The sequence below is a fragment of the Drosophila takahashii genome, chromosome 2R (assembly GCF_030179915.1).
Source record: "Drosophila takahashii strain IR98-3 E-12201 chromosome 2R, DtakHiC1v2, whole genome shotgun sequence".
NCBI lineage: Eukaryota > Metazoa > Arthropoda > Insecta > Diptera > Drosophilidae > Drosophila > Drosophila takahashii.
This window is the reverse complement of record NC_091679.1, coordinates 21,331,305-21,344,939: the sequence shown is the minus strand read 5'-3', so window position 1 is coordinate 21,344,939 and position 13,635 is coordinate 21,331,305. Positions and strand designations below refer to the sequence as shown.

General features: G+C 36.0%; 1 long non-coding RNA gene across 1 annotated transcript; it reads right to left on the bottom strand.

The window, feature by feature from the left end:
* Nucleotides 1-9,049: 9,049 nt before the first annotated feature.
* Nucleotides 9,050-11,132, bottom strand: LOC138912542 (uncharacterized). The gene is made up of 2 exons (XR_011418089.1): nucleotides 10,565-11,132; nucleotides 9,050-10,501 (listed from the first exon to the last, which is right to left on the bottom strand). It is a non-coding gene; the product is annotated as an uncharacterized lncRNA (long non-coding RNA).
* Between the last annotated feature and the right edge of the window lie 2,503 nt (nucleotides 11,133-13,635).

Here is a 13,635-nt window from a genome sequence, read left to right as displayed (position 1 = left end):
AGCTCCGTTGGTTTTTATTGTATTCTCTTCTACTCTAGGATATGATTTTTATTTAATATTTCGGAACTTCGAATTTCGGAATTTAACAAGAATCGGATGACTATATTATAAAGCTGCCATAGGGAAGGATAGAAAAATTAATGTCAAAACAATACGAAATTTAAAATTTTTGCTATTTGTAAGTTAATGGGAATGATCTGCAAGGGTATATAAGCTTTGGTTGGCCAAAGGTTGCTTCCTTTCTTGTTATAATAAAAATTGAAAATAAGTCTTATTTTCCTTATTTTCAATAAAAATTGAAAATAAGTCTTATTTTCCAATTTTTATAATAAAAATTATAAATAAGTCTTATTCTCCAATTTTTATACCCGTTACTCGTACACCCAAAAAAAAATGATCATAGAAACTAAACTATTTCTACATTAAAAGTAAACTATTGAGTGTCAAAAATTTCTCGATACTCTGAGTATTAAACTAATGGACTTCGAAAGTATAAAAATGAAACTTTCAAAGTTGTCATGTTTAAACTAACGAGTGTACAGTTTGTACTCACTCAGTGTACTGAAATTTAGGGTGCTAGTTTATTTTGTATACTATTTAGTATAATGCCAGTATAAATATTATACCCCGTATAAAAGAGACAAAATTCAAAAAATGTTGTTCTGTACTTTTCATATATTATTAAAAATATTTTTTACATTTTTATAAATTACTGAAGGTAATTTTTAATTTAACAAATAAACATAAATACAATACATGTACAAAATATGTACGTGTGTATGCATATTTGGGCAAATGCAGTTTTACCGCTTATGTCGCTGATCATCTCCAGAGTGGTCGCCGTCCAGATGAACACCGGAGTTTGGTCGGGGACGCTGATATTGAAGTAAACATTGCGCTGGCCACGGTCAGAAAAAATGCAAGCCAATAGCAATATCCTTAGTTTCCCGGCATCTGGAGCGCAATTCAAGGTGGTGTCAGTAAAAAGAAAAGAATTTACTCATTAGTTATGGACTAAGACACAATTTAAATGTACTTACATTTCAAATAAGCCCAAAATAAGCAAATATTAAAATTTTCACAAGTAATTTTCACAAACAAACCTTAAACAGACCGCAGCGTCGTTTACAAAATACACTAATGTAAAACCCTTAAAATACTAACGCGTCCGAATAGCATTAAAAAGCGGTAACACTTTTTCTGTTCGAAATGTCCAGGTTCCAAACCAGAGCATCCTGGCTTCACACCAGGAACGAAAACCGAAAACTTCGGTATAGAAATTAAACTCAGGACATAAACTTAACACTATTTAGTCTTAACTTAACACTATTGAGTCTGATCCTTACATTATTTAGTTTTAAATTAATACTGACAGTTTGATACCAGCTGTAGTATACTTTTAATACAACGCGTATTAACTGTAAACTTTCGGTTTTTTTTTTGGGTGTAGAGTAAAAGGGTATATTAGATTCGTGCAAAAGTATGTATCAGGTAGAAGGAAGCGTTTCCGACCCTATAAACTATGTATATTCTTGATCAGGATCACTAGCCGAGTCGATCTAGCCATGTCCGTCTGTCCGTCTGTCTGTCTGTATGAACGCTGAGATCTCGGAAACTACAAAAGCTAGAAGGTTGAGATTTTCCACGCGTATTCTTGGGCTTTCTACGCAGCGCAAGTTTATTTTAGCGGAGTGCCACGCCCCCTCTAACGCCCACAATCGCCCACTAACGATTTTAAAATGTGTCTGGCGCCCCCCCCTTTAAAGATTTCCGAGAAGTATAAATGCAATTTTATTGTGCATATTTATACCTATCGAAATGTAGAAGACATTTTTCAAATCGGACCATTCATTAAAAAGTTATACGCAATCAAAATTTCTATATCTATCTCCCCCGCACTCCCTTTAGCTGAGTTACGATTATTAGTCGGGACACCAACCCGACTATAGCGTTCTCTCTTGTTATTAAATAAATCACTATGGACGGCAGTCCATGTAGTGACGAAGCGCACCAGGAGAGTGTGCGAAGGCGACTACTATTATATAGCCGCAAAATTGAAAATCTGCTGTGATAGTCCGATCGTAATGAGTAATACAACAATCGAAAGGTATTGCAAAAATTTAAAGGATTGCATACCAAGACCTCAAGAAAATCAATTGATTTGGGAGAGAGAGAGGTGAAAGTGAAAAAGTGAAAATTTCGGATTTTGGAGCTGTTGGGGCCGGTGGGGATAAAAGCCCCTCGAATGAGAAAATATTAGAAAGTGTATTTAATGACGAGTGTAATAATTTTTCGTCACAAATGTTGATATCAGAACTTTTGTATGTTGAAGGTGCGATCGTCACTAGTTTTTTACCTCGTTAAGAGGTGTTTTTATTTGATTGAAAATAAGTCTTATTCTCCAATTTTTATAATAAAAATTGAAAATAAAAATTGAATGCAAATATCTTTTAAACCAATGGGAATATGGGCCAAATCTAAAAACAGGATTGATCTTCGAGTCAATACCTTTCATATGAGCTATGACATGACTATGTCCAAGAATATTTTAAGGACTTATAACGCCTTTTAGTGTTTTATATATGTAACTTCTTTGTTCGGTGGAAGTACATGACGTCAAAAAAATCCATTTAGTACCAGAAAATCCAAATGATAAGAATAAATATCCCAGTCAAAATGCACCTGTCCATCTGTCTGATTTTGCATAATGTATTTAAAAAATAAAAGTCGCGAATTTTACAATTATTTATAAGTATATTTAGTTAAGTTAAGTTATGTATGATCCACACAAATAAATTCTCTTCTTCCTAAGAATTCGCGGTTTTTAAAGAATCGACATAGAATACATATTTAGGTATCTGAAGTAAAGCTATGCAAAATACACAAAAATATATCCTCTTGTTCCTAAAAATTCACGGTTTTTAAAAAATTGATCTCCGACTTACAGGTATTAAAATGAAAGGCATTGAAAAAAAAACAAGAGAGAACGCTATAGTCGGGTTGTTGTCCCGATTATCTAATACCCGTCACTCAGCTAAAGGGAGTGCGAACTCTGTGTCGGGTTGGTGTCCCGACTAATAATCGTAACTCAGCTAAAGGGAGTGCGAGGGAGATAGATATATAATTTTTGATTGCGTATAACTTTTTAATGAATGGTGCGATTTGAAAAATGTCTTCTACATTTCGATAGGTATAAATATACACAACAAAATTGCATTTATACTTCTCGGAAATCTTTAAAGATGTGGGCGCAGGACCCATTTTAAAATCGTTAGTGGGCGATTGTGGGCGTTAGAGGGGGCGTGGCGCTCGGCTAAAATAAACTTGCGCTGCGTAGGAAGCCAAAGAATATGTGTGGGAAATCTCAACCTTCTAGCTTTTGTAGTTTCTGAGATCTCAGCGTTCATACAGACGGACAGACAGACAGACGGACAGACGGACAGACGGACAGACGGACAGACGGACATGGCTAGATCTACTCGGCTAGTGACCCTGATCAAGAATATATATACTTTATGGGGTCGGAAACGCTTCCTTCTAGCTGTTACATACTTTTGCACGAATCTAGTATACCCTTTTACTCTACGAGTAACGGGTATAATTAGGAACTAATATTTTGAAATTTTACTTAGGCTGGCAATTTCTACAAAGGGGTTACCTCAACCTCTTCTAGATGTTCCAACCAGATGGAATTCGACATATTCAATGTTAAAAAAATGTATGCTTGTATAAGGAATTTTCAGAAGAGCACCTAAAAGAAAGTTTGCAGTTGACGGAATCAAATTGGGAGGAAATCAACTTGCTGCACAAGAGCCGATTTATATAGCCACGCAGAAGTTACAGAGCGATCAACTTTATTTTGGAGATTTCTATCAACTTTGGCTCAAATCGAAGTTATCCATTAAGTCTATGGAAAACGTTCATAGCAAGGATCTTGCCGAAAGCCTGGAAAACCGTGAAAAGTTTCTAACGGAGAATGAAGTTCTTCTTTCCGCAATTTTCCTGGACCCCCGAATTCGAAGGGTTTTAATTAAAAATCCAATTCAACAGGTGTATGCCAAAAACCATTTAAAAATGCAAATGAGGAAAATATTAGCCATGAATAGAAAGGTAATTTCCTTTCTTTGAACAAAACATAATATTTTTTTTAACATTATTCGAAAAATATTTTTTTCAGGACGTCGAATCAGAAGAGGGCGTGGTTTTATCTTAACCGAAAGATCCGTCGACGAGTCCAACTGACTAGTGTTGGGTGAGTGAACAAAAAAAAGTTGCTCACTAAACTGAGTGAGTGAACATGTTCCTTCGAACTTGTTCTTTATTGTTCACTTGTTCATTTTTGCTCACTTGCTCTTTTTTGTTCACTTGTTCAAATTGGCTCTCTTATTTGTTCTTTTTAGTTCTCTTGCTCAGTTGCTCTCTTGCTGTTTTTGGCACAAAAAGTATTTTTTTTTACTTGCATTTTGCATACGGTTTTACAGATAATGAGCTGTTTTTTCAGAGCCAGTGAAAAAGTTAAGGACACAACAAGTGAGCAAGTGAACAAGAGAGCAAGTGAACAAGTGTTCAAGTGAACAAGTGAGCAAACTGAGTGAGTTGACTCATTGGGAAAAAAAGAACAAGTGAACATGTTCACCCAAATAAGCAGTTTTTACCCAACACTACAACTGACGCACTTGGAGCTTGAGTGGATTATACACAGTTTGACTAAAGAGATCAATTTTTTAAAAACCGTGAATTCTTAGGAACAAGAGGATATATTTTTGTGTATTTTACATAGTTTTACTTCAGATTCCTAAATATGTATTCTATGTCGATTCTTTAAAAGCCGCGAGTTCTTAGGAACAAGAGGATTTATTTGTGTGGATCATACATAACTTAACTTAACTAAATATACTTATAAATAATTGAAAAATTCGCGACTTTCATTTTTTAAATACATTATGCAAAATCAGACAGATGGACAAGTGCATTTCGACTGGGATATTTATTCTTATTATTTGGATTTTCTGGTACTAAATGGTTTTTTTGACGTCATGTACTTCCACCGAACATAGAAGTTACATATATAAAACATTAAAAGGCGTTAAATCCTTAAAATATCCTTGGAAATAGTCATGTCATAGCTCATATGAAAGGTATTGACTCGAAGATCAATCCTGTTTTTAGATTTTGGCCCATATTCCCATTGGTTTAAAAGATATTAGCATTCAATTTTTATAATAAAAATTGGAGAATAAGACTTATTTTCAATTTATATAATAAAAATTGGAGAATAAGACTTATTTTTAATTTATATAATAAAAATTAGAGAATAAGACTTATGTTCAATTTTTATTATAAAATTCATATAATAATTTATATAATAAAAATTTAAGAATAAGACTTATTTTCAATTTTTATAATAAAAATTGAAAATAAAACTTATTTTTCAATTTTTATACCCTTGAAGAGGGTATTATAATTTTGGTCAGAAGTTTGTAACGCAGTGAAGGAGACGTTTCCGACCCCATAAAGTATATATATTCTTGATCAGGATCAATAGGGGAGTCGATATAGCCATGTCCGTCTGTCCGTCTGTTTCAATACCGTTTGCGAGCTCAGTTTAAAAGCTAGCGACTTGAAACTTTCACAGTCGTCCTAAAACATGTGTACGCAGATCAAGTTTGAAAGCCGACCCGATCGGACGTCTATATCCTATAGCTCCCATAGGAACAATCGGATATAGCTTTCACAAAATGAAGATATTTCGCTCAGTGTAAGAGCTTCTGACATGAATCTTATTCTTTTACGCATACCTTGATCAGGCGCGTGCCGATCGGACGTCTATATCTTATAGCTCCCATAGGAACAATAGGGTGAAATCGGTCAAAATTTGACGTTTTTCAGGATATTTCGCGCAAAATATAAGCTATTCCCATAAAACTTTCCAAATCGTATTTTTTTGTGCGTACCTTGATCAGGGTAAAAGCGCCTGCCGATCGGACGTCTATATCATATAGCTCCCATAGGAACAATAGGGTGAAAAATTTTAAATTTTTATTTTTTTCAATTATGGAATATTTTGTTGTTTATTAATTCATGTTGCTATTTTAGTCAAGTTTTCATTAGTGAAATCTGCAAGGGTATTAAAACTTCGGCTTGCCGAAGTTAGCTTCCGTCCTCGTTTTTTATAAAAATCAACAAATAATTATCATTTTCTAATTTTTATTTTAAAAATCATAATAATTACTATCCCTGGTTTTGCTCGAATAAAAGGGTCAAGTAGACGTAGCCTAGCATGTAGAGCTTCTGTCCCCGAACAAACAGGACAGAGTTCGATCCCCCACCGCCTTTTTTTTTTGTGACTCACGATAAAATAGAGATTCTATGTTACAATTTTGAAGATTAACTATCAATTTTGAGTTCGCCAATAAAAATTATGGGCAAAGAAATGTTGGCTTACAACGATGTTTACTATTATTTTTCATGGTCCGTAACAGTTATACACATAAAAAAAAACTTGGTAAAATCAACTGTAACAAAAAAGGAAGCTAGCTTCGGCCAGCCGAAGCTTTTATACCCTTGCAGATCATTTCTATTAATTAACAAATCGCAAAAATGTTCAATTTTCTAATATATCTCATTAATTTTCCGATCGTTCCTATGGCAGCTATATGATATAGTCGTCCGATTTTGATCAAATTAAAATTGAAATTCGGAAATATTTAAAAAGAGTCATATCCTAGAGTAGAAGATAATACAATAAAAACCAAAGAAGCTAGAATTTATTTCCTATTACTTTTCCATCAATTTACCGATCGTTCCTATGGCAGCTATATGATATAGTAGTCAGATTTTTTAAATATTTAATTCGAAATTCAGAAATATTTAAAAAATAACATCCCCAAAAGTAGAAGGTAATATTTTAAAAAACACCGAGGCTAGAATTTTTTAAACGTTTTCTTTTCCGATCCTTCCTATGGGAGCTATAAGATATAGTTGTCCGATCCGGTTGGTTCCGACATATATACTACCTGCAATAGAAAGAAGACTTTTGGGAAAGTTTCATCCCGATAGCTCAAAAACTGAGAGACTAGTTTGCGTAGAAACAGACAGACGGACAGACGGACAGACGGACGGACAGACGGACAGACGGACATGGCTAGATCGACTCGTCTAGTGATGCTGATCAAGAATATATATACTTTATGGGGTCGGGAACGCTTCCTTCTCCCTGTTACATACTTTTGCACGAACACAATATACCCTTTTACTCTAGGAGTAACGGAGTATAGTTGTCCGATCCGGTCGCTTCCGACATATATACTACCTCCAATAGAAAGAAGACTTTTGGAAAAGTTTCATCCCGATAGCTCAAAGACTGAGAGACTAGTTTGCCTAGAAACAGACAGACGGACGGACAGACGGACATGGCTAGATCGACTCGTCTAGTGATGCTGATCAAGAATATATATTCTTTATGGGGTCGGAAACATCTCCTTCACTGCGTTGCAAACTTCTGACTGAAATCATAATACCCTCTGCACCTAAAAACAAGAGAGAACGCTATAGTCGGGTTGGTGTCCCGACTATCTAATACTCGTCACTCAGCTAAAGGGAGTGCGATCGCTGTACTCGGGTTGGTGTCCCAACTATCTCAGCTAAAGGGAGAGCGAGGGAGATAGATATATAAACAATTTTGATTGCGTATAACTTTTTAATGAATGGCGCGGTTTTCTACATTTCAATAGATATAAATATGCACAACAAAATTGCATTTATTCTTCTCGGAAATTTTTTAAGATGTAGGCGCAGGACACATTTTAAAATCATAACTGGGCGATTGTGGGCGTTAGAGGTGGCGTGGCGCTCGGCTGAAATAAACTTGCGCTGCGTAGGAGGCCCAAGAATCTCAGCGTTTATACGGACGGACAGACAGACAGACGGACAGACGGATATGGTAAGTTAGAACATTCATTTTGAGTATAGTTTAAAAGGGTCTTCCCACAGAGCTCAATCCACCATCTATCATCCGTTGAACGGATGGTCCGTAAGGTTTTGTCGTTCCGAAAATTTCCCAGTTAGTCCGCCATCCAATTTTGACGGAGTTTGACGGGCTCTTTTATGAAATATTTAGGCGATGCTTTTTCGGTGCAACTCTGAATTCTTCCTCTTGACAGTGAGAATTGGAACGTTCACTGCGAAAACGTAATCAATGATCATATGGAATATTTCAAAAATGGAAGGCGCCCAAGAATCAGGTATCCACAATAAATGTTGTTTGTATTTATAATTATTTATTGTTTTTCATTTTGCGACTGCAAATAATACGCAATGCAAATAAAAGATAATACGCGTATCAATACCGGCAAGCTGCGGTGGACTGCGCACATGGAGATCCTGATGATCGACATATGGCAGGACAACATCGAGCAGTTGCGAGGAGCTCGGAAAAATGTCCATGTGTTTCTGGAGATGGCCCAGGCCATGATGGCGGCTGGTTACGATCTGACGTACAAAGACGTACGCACCAAGGTGGAGAACCTTACAAAGAAGTACAAGTATGTATTATATACAAGCGTTAGTATATTCGAAAACAAAGGGCATAGTAGACTTACCTATAGAAAACGGCCCCCAGCGATTTTTAAAAATTTTGAATCAGCGATGGTAGATAATTAGAAGGAGAGTATGGAAACCAAATCCAAAAATGTATTTAAGCTTATATCTAAACAACGGAAACGCTTAACTGAAAATGTGATGAGAAATCAAAGGGATAAGAAATACATCCTCGCTAAAGAAACTTGGAATTTTAAAGACTTTTTAAAAGTGCAGAAAACCGCGATTAAAATTTTCAAAAAAATTTTTGATCACTTTAAAGTTTTGGCCACCTCACCAATTTTTTACAGTTCCTGTGTCTTTTAACCAGGGCTGTGAACCCATATTATTTTGGCATGGGTTCGGTTCGGGGTTCAAACCTAATCGACAGATAATGTTCCGGTTTGCGAACCGGTTCATTAACAAGCAGGAGCTGGGTTCAGGTTCGAACCAGGGTTCAAATAAATAAATTTTTTTTAATGAAATTATAAAGTCAACATTTATTTCCATGTATTTTCATTCAAATATATACCAAAACAATAAGACTTATAAGTAAGGCTACAAGATTTATGATTTATTTTATGTATTTATTATTCAGTTAAGGTTAACTAACATAATATCTTCCAAAATATCTTCATCAATGCTACCCCTGAGATCAGATAAAACAAATTTCAAAGTGGAAAACGCCCTTTCTACAGATACCTGTGTAGCAGGTACGGCATGAACAACATAAGCTAGTTTCCTTAAGTTTTCACATTGATAGACGTCCCAAAACTTTAAAATACCATCGTCTTTCATTCTAATTCTTTCTATGCCATCGAAAGAATTAATAAAATCACAAGCTGTTTTCCTGCCTTTAAGATTATAGTTAGTATCATATTGAGATAAAAGATTTTCATTTTCATCATCTATTGAACATGCAGAGAAAGCAGAGGCAGCAGAGGCATTGAGAACGGCATCATCACCCAAGGCAAGTTGCCTTTGATATATTTCACGTAGGTGTGCCTTAGCCTCATCTTTTTGCTCTCTTAATAATACTACTTGATATCTAGGGTCAAGGAAAACGGATGATATTATAGGAACTGAATTCAATATGTGTGATCGCTTTTCTAAGCATTTTGACAATGCTACACTATATTTAGAGGACGATTTTAATGTCTTAGAGCGAAGAGAAAACCACTGGAAATAGAAGTCACTTGGCAACAAATCCAGTTTCTGAAGTTTTAAAGAGAACTCATAAAGGGGTTTTAGCAAATCACACAAAATTTTCACTGCGTTCCATTCGGTGTTTTTTAAATGAAGTTCTTTTATGTCATTTGAGCTTTTTAGACAAAATTCTTTTAGTGTAAGAACTCGGTCGCACATTAAATACGTGGAATTCCACCGGGTGGCGCAGTCTAATATGGGCTTGTTTAAATTTTCTAAATAAAGCAGATTTAGAATGGTTGGAGTTCTTAGTTTTTTACATAAAGTGCGTATTTTAGATAAATCAATCTTAATTTCTTTCAAAAAATCAGAAACGACTAAATTTAAAGTGTGCGCTGCGCAACGCACTGTGGTGATTGAGTCCTGAGGTAAATCCACCTGAATTTGATCTATATCAATTTCTTCTGTAGAAATGCATTCGCATTCGGAGTGCTCTGCATCAAGGTCAACCCTACATAATTGGTTTAGTTTATTTCCCGCCAAAACCATATTGGCGCCATTGTCCACCGTGAGCGTATATATTTGTCGGAGCGAAACTTCAAAAGACTCCAGCACTTTTTGGATAATCGTGGTTAAGTTAACGCTTGTATGCTGCACGTGTATTTCTTTCATAGCTAATGTGTAGCACCTTACTTCGGAACCATTGTGAAGCTGAGCGTTTATACCGATGATAGCACGATCCAAACGGCTTACACAATCCACTTTTATAGATATAAGTCTAAAAAAAAAATATAAAACAAAATGTAATATCACCAAGTAACAGGGGTTCTGTAGGACTTACCGATTTTGTAAAACATTTTTAATGTGTAAGCGAATGCTACTGGCTTTTTCCTGAATTAAGTTTCGTATGTTAAAGCGATTGATTTTCAATGGCGGGCTAAATGTGTCACACATGGGCTTTAGAATTTTTAAAAAACCAGAATCTTCAACTATTTTTAATGGACGCCCATTTTTGGTGACTAGTTCCAGGCAAGCATTTAAAATTTCAGCTTTAGTTATTTTCACTTTGACATACGCCGGCGCTGTTTCCAAGAATTGCTTTATAGGTGGCTGGTCGGCGGGTACTTGCTTCTTATTTGTTTCAAGTTTCTGTGCCAACTCCTTGTGCTTTCTTTCAATATGCCGTTTTAAATTGGAGGCATGTTTGCCTGTCATTTCGAAATCGCAAAGTTTACACTTATTTTTATTATTTTCTTCATTATAAATGAAGAAGTCGTGAACTTTTTGGCTTTCCATTGCTGCTGGTAAAAGAGTCATTTCGAAGAATTGGAACTGCCAACCGACAAAATCTTTTTTTCTTCCAAACATAGCCATAAAATGAAACGATGAAATGAAACAAAAAATATTCGAAAGCGAAACATAAAACGAATTGTTTACACTTTCATGGATTTTTTTTGTTACATTCACATAATTAATTCAAGATGTTAAATATGTTTTTTTTAACTTTTCGCATAGAAAATCGTCTATAGCATTACTGGAAATCATCTACTATTTAGTATATACCAGTATATTACCATGGATTTAATCATGTAATTTTAATGTGCGCATACTGCAAAATATTTTGGAAGTTATATATTATTAGATTGACTGAACCGAACCGAATTGCAAAAATAATAGTTCCGGTTCGATTCCGGTTCAATTATACAAAAATTTGGCGCTCCGGTTTACGGTTCGGTTCGTTTTTAAAAAAATGTGAACCACTCCGGTTCGGAGTGGTTCAGCTCCGGAGTGGTTCACAGCCCTGCTTTTAACCATTGAATTAATAAATAACGAGGACGGAAGCTAACTTGGGCAAGCGAAGTTTTAATACCCTTGCAGATTTCACTAATGAAAACTTGACTAAAATAGCAACATGAATTAATAAACAACAAAATATTCCATAATTGAAAAAAAATAAAATTTAAAATTTTTCACCCTATTGTTCCTATGGGAGCTATATGATATAGACGTCCGATCGGCAGGCGCTTTTACCCTGATCAAGGTACGCACAAAAAAATACGATTTGGAAAGTTTTATGGGAATAGCTTATATTTTGCGCGAAATATCCTGAAAAACGTCAAATTTTGACCGATTTCACCCTATTGTTCCTATGGGAGCTATAAGATATAGACGTCCGATCGGCACGCGCCTGATCAAGGTATGCGTAAAAGAATAAGATTCATGTCAGAAGCTCTTACACTGAGCGAAATATCTTCATTTTGTGAAAGCTATATCCGATTGTTCCTATGGGAGCTATAGGATATAGACGTCCGATCGGGTCGGCTTTCAAACTTGATCTGCGTACACATGTTTTAGGACGACTGTGAAAGTTTCAAGTCGCTAGCTTTTAAACTGAGCTCGCAAACGGTATTGAAACAGACGGATCCTGATCAAGAATATATATACTTTATGGGGTCGGAAACTTCTCCTTCACTGCGTTACAAACTTCTGACCAAAATTATAATACCCTCTGCAAGGGTATAAAAATCATAATTTTAAAGGTGGCGCAACAGTGTCACAGAAAGGAAAAACTAGATTTTAAGTAGTTTTGTGGGACGTTTTCTAAAACCCGGTCACACCAGTTTTTTTAAGTTTTTGAAGTGCACAGTACCAACTTGTTTGCAAAGCACATATAATACGAGGGCTGTCTGATAAATAACCGACCTAACCATGATGCACGCGACTTTTTCAAAAAATTTTTTTTTATTTTTCTACATAGTCTCCTTGTAACTGAACACACTTCTCCCAGCGATGCTCCCATCTCTGCAACCCTTCCAAATAGTACTTGACGTCTTTGTCTGCAAAATACGAGTTCACGAAAGAGATTGCCTCCTCATTTGACGAAAATCTCTGGCCGCCGAGCGCAGTTTTAAGTTGAGGAAACAAAAAAAAGTCGCTTGGTGCTAGATCCGGTGAATAAGGTGGATGGTCAAGCAGTTCGAACCGCAATTCGTGGATTTTCGCCATGGCGACTGTTGAGGTGTGAGATGGTACGTTGTCTTGGTGAAACAAGACTTTCTTTTTTTGCAAATGTGGCCGATTTTTCGAAATTTCTTCCTTTAGCTTGTCCAATAATGATGCGTAGTATGCTCCTGTTATAGTTTTTCCTTTTTCGAGATAGTCGATAAAAATAATTCCATGGCTGTCCCAAAAAACACTCGCCATCACTTTCCCAGCCGAATACACAGCTTTGGGTTTTTTTGGGGCCGGTTCCCCCTTTTCAATCCACTGTTTAGATTGGATTTTTGTTTCGGGCGTATAATGATGAATCCAAGTTTCGTCTACAGTTATCAATCGGCGCCAAAACTCGGTCTTATTGCCTCTAAACTGAGCCAACAGAGCGCTGGAAATGTTCATGCGCGCACGTTTGTGGTCTAACGTAAGCAAACGCGGCACCCAACGCGCGGACAGCTTTCTCATGCCCAAATCTTGGTTTAATATGTGACAAACACGTTCTTTTGACATCTTCATAATCTCAGCTATTTCCCTAACTTTAATCCGGCGGTCGTCTAGTACCAATTGATGAACTTTAGCGATGTTATCGTTAGTGGTTACAGTTTTTGGACGCCCAGGACGTTCATCATCTTCCAAGCTCCTGCGACCACGTTTAAATTCAGCTGCCCAAAATTTTACGGTGGTAAACGATGGTGCAGAGTCACCATACACAGAGTCCAACTCATCTTTGATTTGTGAAGGCGTATTGCCTTTCAAAAATAAAAATTTAATTACAGCTCGATATTCAATTTTTTCCATTTTGGGGAAATCACCGAAATAGACTCACAAAAACGACTGTCAACAGATAATTGCGCAAGATAAATTTCTGAAATTTTGGCGAGTAGCTTTTATAATATGCACAATTTGAAGTAGACACTT